Source organism: Panthera leo, chromosome B3 (genome assembly GCF_018350215.1).
Source record: "Panthera leo isolate Ple1 chromosome B3, P.leo_Ple1_pat1.1, whole genome shotgun sequence".
NCBI classification, from domain to species: domain Eukaryota; kingdom Metazoa; phylum Chordata; class Mammalia; order Carnivora; family Felidae; genus Panthera; species Panthera leo.
The window spans coordinates 54,930,056-54,942,434 of NC_056684.1; the positions used below are offsets into that span (position 1 = coordinate 54,930,056).

At 37.6% G+C, this 12,379-nt stretch overlaps 1 long non-coding RNA gene across 1 annotated transcript; it reads left to right on the plus strand.

Annotated features, from left to right (window-relative positions):
- The first annotated feature begins 1,648 nt into the window (after positions 1-1,648).
- Positions 1,649-11,884, plus strand: LOC122221190. Its single transcript, XR_006203127.1, has 3 exons — positions 1,649-1,697; positions 7,039-7,147; positions 11,774-11,884. It is a non-coding gene; the product is annotated as an uncharacterized LOC122221190 (long non-coding RNA).
- The last annotated feature ends 495 nt before the right edge of the window (positions 11,885-12,379 follow it).

A 12,379-nucleotide genomic window follows, 5' to 3' on the forward strand; every position in this document is an offset into this window, starting at 1 on the left:
CATCATTTACATACAACACCCAGTGCTCATCCCACCAAGCGCCCTTCTCAATGACCATCACCCATTTAGCCCGTCCCCCCATCCGCCCCCCCCTCCAACAACCCTCAGTTTGTTCTCTGTATTTAAGACTCTTTTATGGTTTGCCTCCCTCTCTGTTTTTATCTTATTTTTCCTTCCTTTTCCCTGTGTTTATCTGTCATGTTTCTTAAATTCTACATATGAGTGAAATCATATATTTGTCTTTGCTCTGACTGACTTATTTCACTTAGTATAATACACTCTTATTCCATCCATGTTGTTGCAAATGGCAAGATTTCATTCTTATTGATCGTTGAATAGTATCCCATTGTATGTGTGTGTATATGTATGTACACACTACATCTTCTTTATCCATTTGTCAGTCGATGGACATTTGGGCTGTTTCCATAATTTGTCTCTTGTTGATAGTGCTACTATAATCATTGGGGTGCATGTGTGCCTTTGAATCAGCGTTTTTGTGTCCTTTGGAAAAATACCTAGTAGTGCAATTGCTGGGTCATAGGGTAATTCTATTATTAATTTTTTGAAGAACCTCCCTACTGTTTTCCAGAGTGGCTGCACCAGTTTGCATTCCCACCAACACTACAAAAGGTTCCCCTTTCTCTGCATCCTCACCAGCATCTATTTTTGCCTGAGTTGTTAATTTTAGCCATTCTGAGGTGTAAGGTGGTATCTCGTGGTTTTGATTTGTATTTTTCTGATGATGAGTGACGTTGAGCATCTTTTCATGTGTCTGTTAGCCATCTGGATGTCTTCTTTGGAAAAGTGTCTATTCATGTCTTTTGCTCATTTCTTCACTGGATTATTTGTTTTTTGGGTGGCAAGTTTGATAAGTTCTTTATACTTTTGGATACTAGCCCTTTATCCAATGTGTAATTTGCAAATAACTTCTCCCTTTCTGTCAGTTGCCTTTTAGTTTTGTTGATTGTTTCCTTCACTGTGTGGAAACCTTTTATCTTAATGCGGTCCCAATAGTTCATTTTTGTTATTTCCCTTGCCTCCAGAGACACGTCTAGTAGGAAGTTGCAGCAGCTGAGGTCAAAGAGGTTGCTGCCTGTTTTCTCCTCTAGGATTTTGAAGGTTTCCTGTCTCACATTTAGGTCTTTATCCATTTTGAATTTATTTTTGTGTATGGTGTAAAAAAGTGGTCCAGTTTCATTCTTCTGCATGTCGCTGTCCAGTTTTCCCAGCACCATTTGCTGAAGAGACTGTCTTTTTTTCCATTGGATATTCTTCGCTGCTTTGTCAAAGATTAGTTGGCTATACATTTGTGTGTCCATTCCTGGTTTCTTTTTTCTGTTCTATTGATCTATGTTTCTGTTTTTGTGCCAGGACCATACTGTCTTGATTAAAGCTTTGCAATACAGCTTAAAGTCCTGAATTGTGATGGCTCCAGCTTTGGTTTTCTTTTTTAACATTTCTTTGGCTATTTGGGTTTTTTTTCTGGTTCCACACAAATTTTAGGGTTGTTTGTTCTAGTTCTGTGAAGAATTCTGGTGTTATTTTGATAGGGATTGCATTGAATGTGTAAATGGTTATAATTAAGCTTGTAATACTAAACTATGCAGAAATGAATGACCACCTAAATACTTTTGTTTCTATATGAATTTTTTTTTCAGATTCCTAGAGATGGATATGCAAGTTTTCAGTGAATGCAAGTACGTCTTGAAAACATTTATTACAGCTTTCCTTCATATCTCTTACCCTGAACTGTATTCTGGACTGTGTTTGTGGGTTGATTGCGTGCATTTTTTTTTTTTTTTAACCAGACTAAGTTGGGTAGTGGTTGGATGGATGGATGGCAAGGTTTATCATCTTCCTGCTTATAACCATCTCTAAAAGCAAGAGCCTAGAAGTGAACCTTCCACAGGGTTGGAAAGCACTGTCACCCGAATTGCTGACCAGATATAGATAAGCCTCCAAATTAGTCCCGGGTTTCAGAGCTTGTGTTAACATGAGCTGGAGGAAGGAACACACCATCTATTCAAAGTCTCACTTGTGTTCCTGGAGACCCAGTGCCGTTTTTCCAACAGTTGGGGTGTCTCCTTTCTCATTCTGGGAAAACCCCTAAACCATGTTTCATGTAGATTTGTTTGGTGATTGATAGTTTTAAACTCTGGATATAATTGAACTGAAAATCTTGCTCATTGCTTACCTACCTTTTCATCTTGGTTTTAAAAAAAATTTTTTAACGTTTATTTATTTTTGAGACAGAGAGAGAGCATGAACAGGGGAGGGTCAGAGAGAGGGAGACACAGAATCTGAAACAGGCTCCAGGCTCTGAGCTGTCAGCCCAGAGCCCAACGCCAGGCTTGAACTCAGGGACCGCGAGATCATGACCTGAGCCGAAGTCGGACGCATAACCGACTGAGCCACCCAGGCGCCCCTCATCTTGGTTTTAAATCATTGTCACACATCTCCATTCTCAACATCAAGGTTGGAATTGGAAATCTGCTTGGTTTCTGCTTCTTTCATGGTATCCTTAAACTTTTTGATGTCCATAATTTCAATAGGATTAGGTTATTTTATACCCTCTACACACAACCACCAATAAAGGTTTGTACTGATTAGTATGCAAATGAAGGGACTACACAGCCAAGCTATGACTGTTAATTTACATTAATCTGAAGGGTGATGTCAGAATATAGAGGGCGTTGGAGCCTCATAGATGTCCTACTTCTTCGTGGTGCTTAATCTGTTTTATATGTTTCTGGATTTTATTTGCTAATAGTGACTTAAGGATTTTCATGTGAAATCTCACATGGGATATTTGTCTCTAGTTTTCTTGTGATATTTTTGTCTTGCTTTGGTCAAAGGGTAATAGTGGTCTCAGTGAATGAGTGGGAAAGTTATTTTTCCCCCCGGTTTTCTGGAAAAAAAAATTGTGTAAAATTGGTTCTTCTATAATCCTTTTAATTTGGGTTGTTGTTGATGTCGCCTCTTTCATCCCTGTTTTGGTGTTCTATGTCACCTTTCTTTTTCTTTGCTTAGCTATAGGTTTACCAATTTTGTTGATTATTTTTCCCAAAAAACTTTTGGTTTCTTTGATTTTCTTAATGTTTTTCTGTTTCCTAGTCCATTGATTTCTTTCCCCTCTGATCTTTGTTTCCTTCCTACTGCTTGCTGTAGATTTAATTCATTCTTTGTCTACTGTTAAAGTGGAGACTTAGATTATTGATGTGAAACCTTACTTTTCTAATATAGATATTTCAACTTCTGAATTTCCCTCTAAGCACTGCTTAAGCTATGCCTCATAAATTGTGATATGTTGTGTTTTTGTTTTCATTTAGTCAAAATATTTTCTAATTTCTTCTTTTTTGAAACTATGGGTTATTTAGGAATGTGCCACTTTGTTTCCACGCATTGGGTATTTTCTGAATTTATTTGTTTATTTTTAATTTATTTGTTGGAGAATAAACTCTGAATGATTTGAGTCCTTTCAAATTTTTCGAGACTTCTTTTATGGGCTAGCATATGGTCTTTGCTAGAGAACCTTTCTTTCACATTCATCTGAAAAGAATACATATTCTCTCATTTGGTGGAGTGTTAAAAAATGTCAAGTCAAGTTGGTGACAGTGTTACTCAAGTCTGCTATAGCCTTGCTGATTTTCTGCTTGCTTGTTCTGTTAGTTACTGAGAGTAGAACACTTGTAATTTCTAACTATAATTGTTAAATTGTCTGTTTTTTCTTTTCAATTCTGTCAGTTTTTACTTCATGTATTTTGGGGCTGTTTTTAACCATATATACCTTTATATTTGGTTTGTCTTTCTGGTGTATTGACCTTTTATTATTATAAAATGTCTCTCTTTGTCTCTAATGATATTTCTTGTCTTAAATTCCATTTCGGTATTAATACAGCCTTTTCAGTTCTCTTATAACTGCTTATGTGGCGTATATTTTTCTGTCCTTTTCCTTTTAACCTATTTGTGTCTTTCAATTTGAAGTGGCTCTTTGGTAGTCTGCCTGTTGTTAGATCTTGCTTCCCCCCCCCCCCCCCCCCCCACACACACATATAGTCAGATAAGCTTTGCTTTTGGATTGGAGTTATTTCAGTCCATAAAATTTAATAAAATTATGGTTGGCTTTACATGTGCCATTTTGCTATTTGCTTTTCTCTATATCTTATGTCTTTTTTATTATTGGATTACTCCTGTACTCCTTATTTTGTATTAAACATGTTTATTAGGGCACTCACCACTTTAATTACTCTTAAGTTTTACTATTTTTTAAGTCATTTTCTAAGTGGTTGTTGTAGGTATTACAATAGGCATCTTAACTTATTATAGACTACTTCAGATTAATATTGACTAACTTCTGGTACTTTGTTCCAGCATAGTTGTATTTCCTTACCCTTCTTTTGTGCTATTAATTGTCATATATATTACATTCACATTTTATTTCATATATATACATATACACACACACACATACATATATTTATATCCACACACAATATAATTATAATTATTGCTTTATACAATGTCTTTTAAAGAATTCAAGAGAAGAAAAGAGGCTATATATATATATATATATATATATGTATACACACACATATAAAAGAATGTATGTATGTTTAATAATATTTATTGTTTCTGTTGCTGTTCATTTTTTCCCACGGATTCAGGTTACCAAGTCTGTCGTCAACTCCTTTCATCTAAAGGAGTTTTTTTTAGTGTTTCACATAAGTATGCCAACAACAAATTCTCTCAGCCAGTCTTTATTTTGGAAAATACTTCAAATTAATTTTTGAAGGATAGAGTTTGATGGATTTAGAATTTTTGGTTGCCACCAGCACTCCTCACGTCCACCCCACACTTTAAATACTTCTTTTCCCTGCCTTAGGGCCACCATTGTTTTCCTGTTTGTGATGAGTTGTTTTTCTCCTGCTGCTTTTAAAATTTTCTCTTTGGCTGTCAATGGTTTGAGCACTGTATGTCTAGGTGTGCATTTGTTCTGTTGAAACTACTTGGGGTCTGTTGAGATTCAGGGATTTGTATATTAATATTTTTATCAAATTAGGGTTTTTTTTAATCATTATTCTTTTTATTATTTTCTCTGCCCCTTTCTGGGGTTCTTAGGTATATTGATACCCTTGGTACTGTGCCACAGGTCTTGGAGGCTCTGTACATATTTCTTCAATTGTTATTATCTTGTGTTTTAAATTGGATAAAAAATTCCTGTCTAGGAATTTTCAGTTACTGTTTTTGACTCTAGAATTCTCATAGATTCTTTTTAATAAGAGCTGGGTTTTGTGTTTTTTTTGTTTTTGTTTTTGTTTTTTGAGATTCTCTGTTGATTCACTGTCATATTTATTTCCTTTAAAAATTTTTTTAGCATTTTATTTATTTTTGATAGAGCACAGGTGGGGAAGGGGCAGAGAGAGAGGGAGACACAGAATCCGCAGCAGGCTCCAGGCTCCGAGTTGTCAGCACAGAGCCCCACAAGGGGCTCGAACTTAACAAAACCGCGAGATCATGACCTGAGCCAAAGTTGGACGCTTAACCGACTGAGCCTCCCAGGTGCCCCTGTCATTTCCTTTTAAGTCTTTAATCATTGTTCCCTTTAAGTTTTTAAACAAATTTATAATAGTTGCTTTGTAGTCCTTTTTTCTTATTGTGGTATGGACATTTAACATGAGATCTATGAACAGTTTTTTAAGTGCACAATACAGTATTAACTATAGGCACAAGGTTCTACAGCAGATGTCTAGTACTGAATCATCTTGCATAACTAAAATTGTATACCCCTTGAACAGCAACTCCCCATTTCTTCCTCCTGTCAATGACCATTCTCTCTGTTTCTATGAGTTTGACTGTTTGAGATATCTCATCTGTGTAGAATCATGCAGTATATGTTCTTCTGTGAGTTATAGTCTTTACTCATTATATTCAACATCTGAACACAAACATAGTTTCTCTTGATGGTTTTTTTCTTGAATATGGGTCACACTTTATTTTTTTTTTATATGCTTCACACATTTGTTGAAAACTGGAGATATTATGTAACATATTATAGCAACTCCAGATTTGACATTAGTTCCCCTGACGGTTGTTGCTGCTTTTGTTGTTATTGTTGTTAATTTGTTTGCTTTGTAATTTGCCTGGACTTAATCTGAAAAATCTCTCTCCTGCCATGTGTCTGCTGATTTCTCTGCTCAGTTATTTTAGTTTGTAGTTTTAGTTTTTGAGCCTAGCTCTTTTAGAGGATGCCCCTACATATCTATAGTTGAGTGGTCATCCAATGGTTAGTCAGAGATTGTAGTCAAAAGCCTTAAGTCAGTAGATCTGTCCTCTCCTGATGTATCTGTAGGTGTATGAGGTATGCATTCCAAGTTTTGGCAAGTTTTTTTTGGTCTTCCCCCACTTTTACTCCCCCCTGAGCCTTTCCAGGTCTTGTGACATGTGTTCACCCTCTCTCTGTCAGCCCAGGGATATGACTTTTACTCCCCCCCTGAGCCTTTCCAGGTCTTGTGACATGTGGAGAGCTTGGGCCCTTTATTTATTTTTTTTTTAAATTTTTTTTTCAACGTTTTTTATTTATTTTTGGGACAGAGAGAGACAGAGCATGAACAGGGGAGGGGCAGAGAGAGGGAGACACAGAATCAGAAACAGGCTCCAGGCTCCGAGCCATCAGCCCAGAGCCTGACGCGGGGCTCGAACTCACGGACCGCGAGATCGTGACCTGGCTGAAGTCGGACGCTTAACCGACTGCGCCACCCAGGCGCCCCGAGCTTGGGCCCTTTAAATCTTCCTTATATATGCATGCAGCCTCCTGCTCAGGCACAGATGTGCAGAGAGCATATTTAGCCCCTCATTTGCAGTCTTCTTGCTAATTTTTTCGTTAGTCTGCTGGATTCAAGTCTCACATGGGACCATAATCTCAGGCAAGCTGAATTATACACCTTTTTTTTTTTTTTTTTTTTTTTTTTTTGGTCCCTCTAACTTTCCTGTTTTTACTAACAATACCACTGGGTATGCACTTCTTGCCTTCCACTCCAGATCAGGTGAGCCCACCCTGGAAGAGGAACTGTTAGTTTTCACTGCCATCCCTGTCCTGTTAGCATTACCTACTTTATCAAGCTGGAGAGGAAAATGGAAATAGCCCCAGGTAAGAATGCCTCAGAGTCTCCTTTTCAAGTTGTTATTTCCCTTTTGTTTATTTCCAGAGCCCTGAAAATGTGGTTTTTGACTATCTTTTTTTCTAGTGTTATAGTTGCTTTGTGGGGAGGAGAGGAACTGTTGGTATCTTACTCTCCCAGAAGTTCTCTTATTTTTATCTATTCTGCTAAGTTCTTTTCTATGTACTAATTTTTCCTTAATGTTATCTTGAAAATTTGTTATCTTGAAAAACTTTATAATCCATAGAAAATAAGCACCTGTATATTCTTCATTTATATTTACCGATCGTTAAGTTTCTACATTTGCTCTATATTTATTTGTAAATATACACACATGCATATGTGTAATTTATGTTTTTTCTCTTAACTATGAAAGTTAGTTGCAGACACCATGACAATTCATCATCGAATACTCAAGAATGCATCTCCTAAGAACAGACATTTTGCTACATAAATACAGTTGTCATATTTAAGAAATTGTATATTGATAAACATAAACACTATTTAAATTCAAACCACTCCAACTGTCATAATAATGTGTGATAACATTTTTTTTAGGTTTTTGTTGTTCACCTTCAAACCAAGGGCTCGCTGATTTTCTTCCATTATGAAAAATATTCAGCCATTAATTTTCATTCACTACATATTTACGATGTGTAACAATTGCTTTTTTAATGTTCTAAGGGAATATAGCACTTACCAAAACAGATGAGTTTTATCCTCATAGCTCTCATATTGTAGTCGGGAGAGACAGTTAATATACATAATTTATGGAGTATGTTAGAGGCTGGTAAATGCTATGGAGAAAACTCAGGTCAGGTAAGGGAAAGGAGGAGTGATAGAGAGGTGGTCACGAGTTTAAATGGAATAGTGGGGGTAGATCACACTGACATGGTAACATTTGGGTGAAGAATTGAAGAAATTGAATATAGCTTCACCATTTCATATATTCTCTGCTTCAGGAACTCTCATTAAACATAACCTCATTCTCTGTGTCTCTTAGTTGTTCTTTTGTATATTTTTATCTGTGTCTCTCATGGAATTCCTCGGGGTGGTCTTCCGGTTTGCTAACTCTTTGTGCATTCCATTTATGGAGTTTTTAATTTCACGCCCAGAATTTCTGGTGTATGTACCTATACTTTTTGTGTAATTTCTGCTTATTTTGTTTAGAAATCTTTTTAGAGAGAGTACATGTGTGAGCAGGGGAGGGGTGAGGACAAGGGAGAGAGATTGAGAATCCCAAGCAGGCTCTATGCTCAGCACAGAGCCTGATGCGGCGCTCAATCCCATGACGCTGGGAATCATGACCTGGGCTGAAACCAAGAGCCAGAGGCTTAACCAACTGAACCACCCAGGCACCCCTTGTTTAGTAATTTTTAAAAAATAGATTCTATTTCTATTTTTAGGACTTAAAAATACTTAAGGTTACTTCTAGGGTAGTTATTGATGTCACTTGGGAGTGAGGTTCTATCCAAATTGTTAACTTTTATTACCTTTCATAGAATTAATTTCCCCATGTGTGTGTAATTCTAGCTTGTGGTATAACACCGAAGATGACTTTTTTTTCTTCCTTCTGAGTTCTCTCCATCCTCCCTGTCTAGATTTTTGCGGTTGCCTCTGCCTGGCCCCGTATTTCCCCAGTTCGGGAGCAGGTGTTACATAGGTGGTTTCTGGTCCATTAGGGGTATCCTCAATGCAGTTACTGAGCCAGCAGTCAACTTGGCCACAAGGCTATGTCTGTATCCTCTAGGCTCTCTAGGTACATAGTTTGTATATAAGTGGTAGACTCAGGCAATGATTGTTGTTTTCAGTCACCCTGGGCTAAGGGAGCTCTCCCTGGGTTACTAGTTTAAATAGTTAGCTTTACCTTTCTCCACTTTAGGTAGGACACTTGTAATCCTTGATACTCTGGAGAACTCCTGGCCACCTGTACTACTTTTGGATCCAGAACAGGTGAAACCTTACTTTTCAAGTCCTCAGAGATACATTGGTTTTTAATATCTTGTCTTTTGATTTTTTTCCATTGCTGCTGTATGTTGGCAGACGTTGAATACTCCCCACATATTAATTTACAATGCCATCAATGACTGAAAATCTGCTTTGCTATAAATTCTGTGACCTTTGGCTATTTTCTTAGTGTCTCTGGGTCTCAGTGTCTGCTATTAAGATTCAGGCATGTCTCACGACTAGTTGATGATTTGGGTAAATTAGATCTAAGGGTGTATGAAGGGGAGTAGTGGGAAAAACAGCTGGAAAGGTAGATTGAGGCTAGATCATGGGTGGCCCTGAATGCCAAAGCAAAGAATGAGAAATTCGGTTCATTGAAAATGGAGAGTTACTGAAGGTTAGGTAGCATGATGTAGAGAGATTAGTGAGACCATGCTGCAGGAGGGCTTGGAGGAACAGAGGAAATAGGCAGGAAAGCCAGGAAGATGATATCTTGGTACAGATAGACAGGAGCCAGTGGTTGGAATGAAGAGGTGACAAGATTGAGAAGAGTACGGCAGTAGGTTTAACAGGACCTGCTGCCTGATTGAATGCAAGATCAAGGGAAAGAGAAACACCAAAAGGGGTTTTAGAACCTAGGTGATTGTGAAGATTATTGTTCCATCTACACGTATTGAGAAGTCAGGAAGAAACGAGGACATGGTGCTTTTTAGTGGTTGTGCCTTCCATTGAATACTGCAATGCCCAGCCCTTTGATGGGCACACATTAATGATGATAATTACTTTGCAGACACTAACTTCATGCTGAGTGTTGTGTCCAGCACTTCATTAGCTCATTTAATCCTCACTACAGTCTTTTGAAGTAGGCTCCATATGGTCATTTTTTGGATGAATGAAATTTGAGGCTTAGAGGGGTTAAATATTTTGCTCAAGTTTAACACAGTTGACATGTGGAAGAGCCAGAAGGGTCACATGCAGGACTTTTTTTGTGTTTGTTTAATAAATTTCACTTAAAATAGTTACAAATTTACAAAAAAAAAAAAGTTGCAAATATAGTATAGTCAGTCACCATATACCCCTCACTCAGATTCCTCTATTGTTAACATCTTCCATTTGCCCCACCTAAGGAACTGATTTCATCTAGGTCTTTTTACTTTTTTTACTTGCGAGTCCAAACAGTCCTAATCCCTCTACTGTCTTTATTTCGCTTGGCTTATGGGTGAGCTGGAATTTATTGTAAAGGAGATTTCTTTCCTTTTCCCTCTACTTCTCCTCCTTCCCTATGCTCCCAAGAAGGAAAATGAGTTCAGCAGGCTTCTCCACATGTGAAATCAGTTTAACTCGCCTTCTTCGTAGGATGTAGGGAAAAAAAAAATAGCTTTTATTCTTTTTTTTTTTTTTAATATTTCTTTTTTTTTTTTAACGTTTATTTATTTTTGAGACAGAGAGAGACAGAGCATGAACGGGGGAGGAGCAGAGAGAGAGGGAGACACAGAATCGGAAGCAGGCTCCAGGCTCTGAGCCATCAGCCTGGGGCTCGAGGCGGGGCTCGACGCGGGGCTCGAATTCTCGGACCGCGAGATCGTGACCTGAGCTGAAGTCGGACGCTTAATCGACTGAGCCACCCAGGCGCCCCAGCTTTTATTCTTTAATGGAGGTTTATGGAATAGGACATTTTGTGGAAGTTATTTTGCAACCAAGAATTCACCAACACAACCGAAGAACCTATAATACAATAGGACCATCTTTTGTAATTTTAAAATTCAACCAGTAATGGTTCATCTAAAAAGAAAAAAGACATTTAGGGATTTCCTAGCAGTAAATATGCCATTCTAAAACTTCTTGATATTATTATAACAACATTTTTCCTCGAGGACCAGGACAACAAATTAATTAGAAATCAAAATGGCAAATGTCATTAAAGAGAAATTTGATTTTTAAAAATAATATAAACGGAATGGCTTCTATAAAGTTTGGCAATAATACAGAAACTTTGAGATCAAATTAAATTTTGTATTTAAAATGTCTGATGAATAAATTGAATAGAACCGACAAAAATGTGGTTTTTAAAATTATTTTTGTTTTGATTCAGGCATAGTCCTTGTTTGAAAGATTTTGTCTCCTCACAACAAAGTTGATTTCACAGTTTCATTAATCATGTTGTGTACATAATGTACTAGACCAAATTCTGCTTCCTGTATTTCCCCAATCCTATGAACTCCAGGAACAGTTCATTTTATAAGAACAGAGGGTGAACCCAGTTCATGCATGATCACAATGGCTCTATAGGTATTAATGGTTTCATTGACTGCAAGTTTTTCTGGGTATTTTTGTACAGTATGATGCAATTTCACAATCTACCCTGCAAAGTCTCTAGCAAGACTTTGTTCATTAAACAGTTGTTTTGGTTCTTGGATGCTCAACTATTCACATAATGATGCTTTCTGATCTTCCCATGAGTTCCGATCTCTGTTGTAATTGGTTAAAAGTTTTTCCAGATTCTCACCTGTCAGTTTTCTTAAGGTTTAGGCTATGTATAAACACAAGTAATAGCATATGGTTTTTGGGTGTCTATAATGGGCCAATTATCATGGTACTCTGTACATATACTTTTGTCCTCATCCTTCCAACAGCCTTTCAAAGTAGATGTTTTTATCTTCATTTTACAGATGAAAAAGAAGTGAAGGGACTTACGGAAGGACTCTCGCGCAGCCGAGCAAGTATCCAGAGTGGCGGTGGGATTACTTTAAGGTGGCTATGAACCCAGATGTTCACCAAGCATTGTCCATAAACCTAAACCATATATATCTCTAACACTGATGCTGCTTCTTTCCCTGAAAATATATGCAGATGCTGCTGTATCATTGATAAGAGGCCTGTGTACTAAAAGTGGTTAGGAGTTATTGCACTGTCCTAAAGAAATGCCTTTTTAAAACCAGATTAGGTCTGTGCTGCATAGCCCCAATCCAGTTAGTGCAAACCATGCTTTTCTCAGGTTAGAATAATGAGGAAGTGATTAGGATCCAAGATGGTTTGAATCTATTACATCACTTGCCAGTGAGCCTAGATTCCACATCCAAACAATAGGGATATGTTGACTGTGTGCACAACATTATCACCCACTTCTTTTTTGTTGGCAGAATGTGTCTGTTCCTTTCCCTCAAGACGCTGTCCCTACTGAAGAGCTAACTCATGTTTAGCGTGAGCTAAGTACATTGGCCCCAATTCCTATTGCCAGTGATTGGTTTAGGATGGGCATATGACTCAGTTCTGGA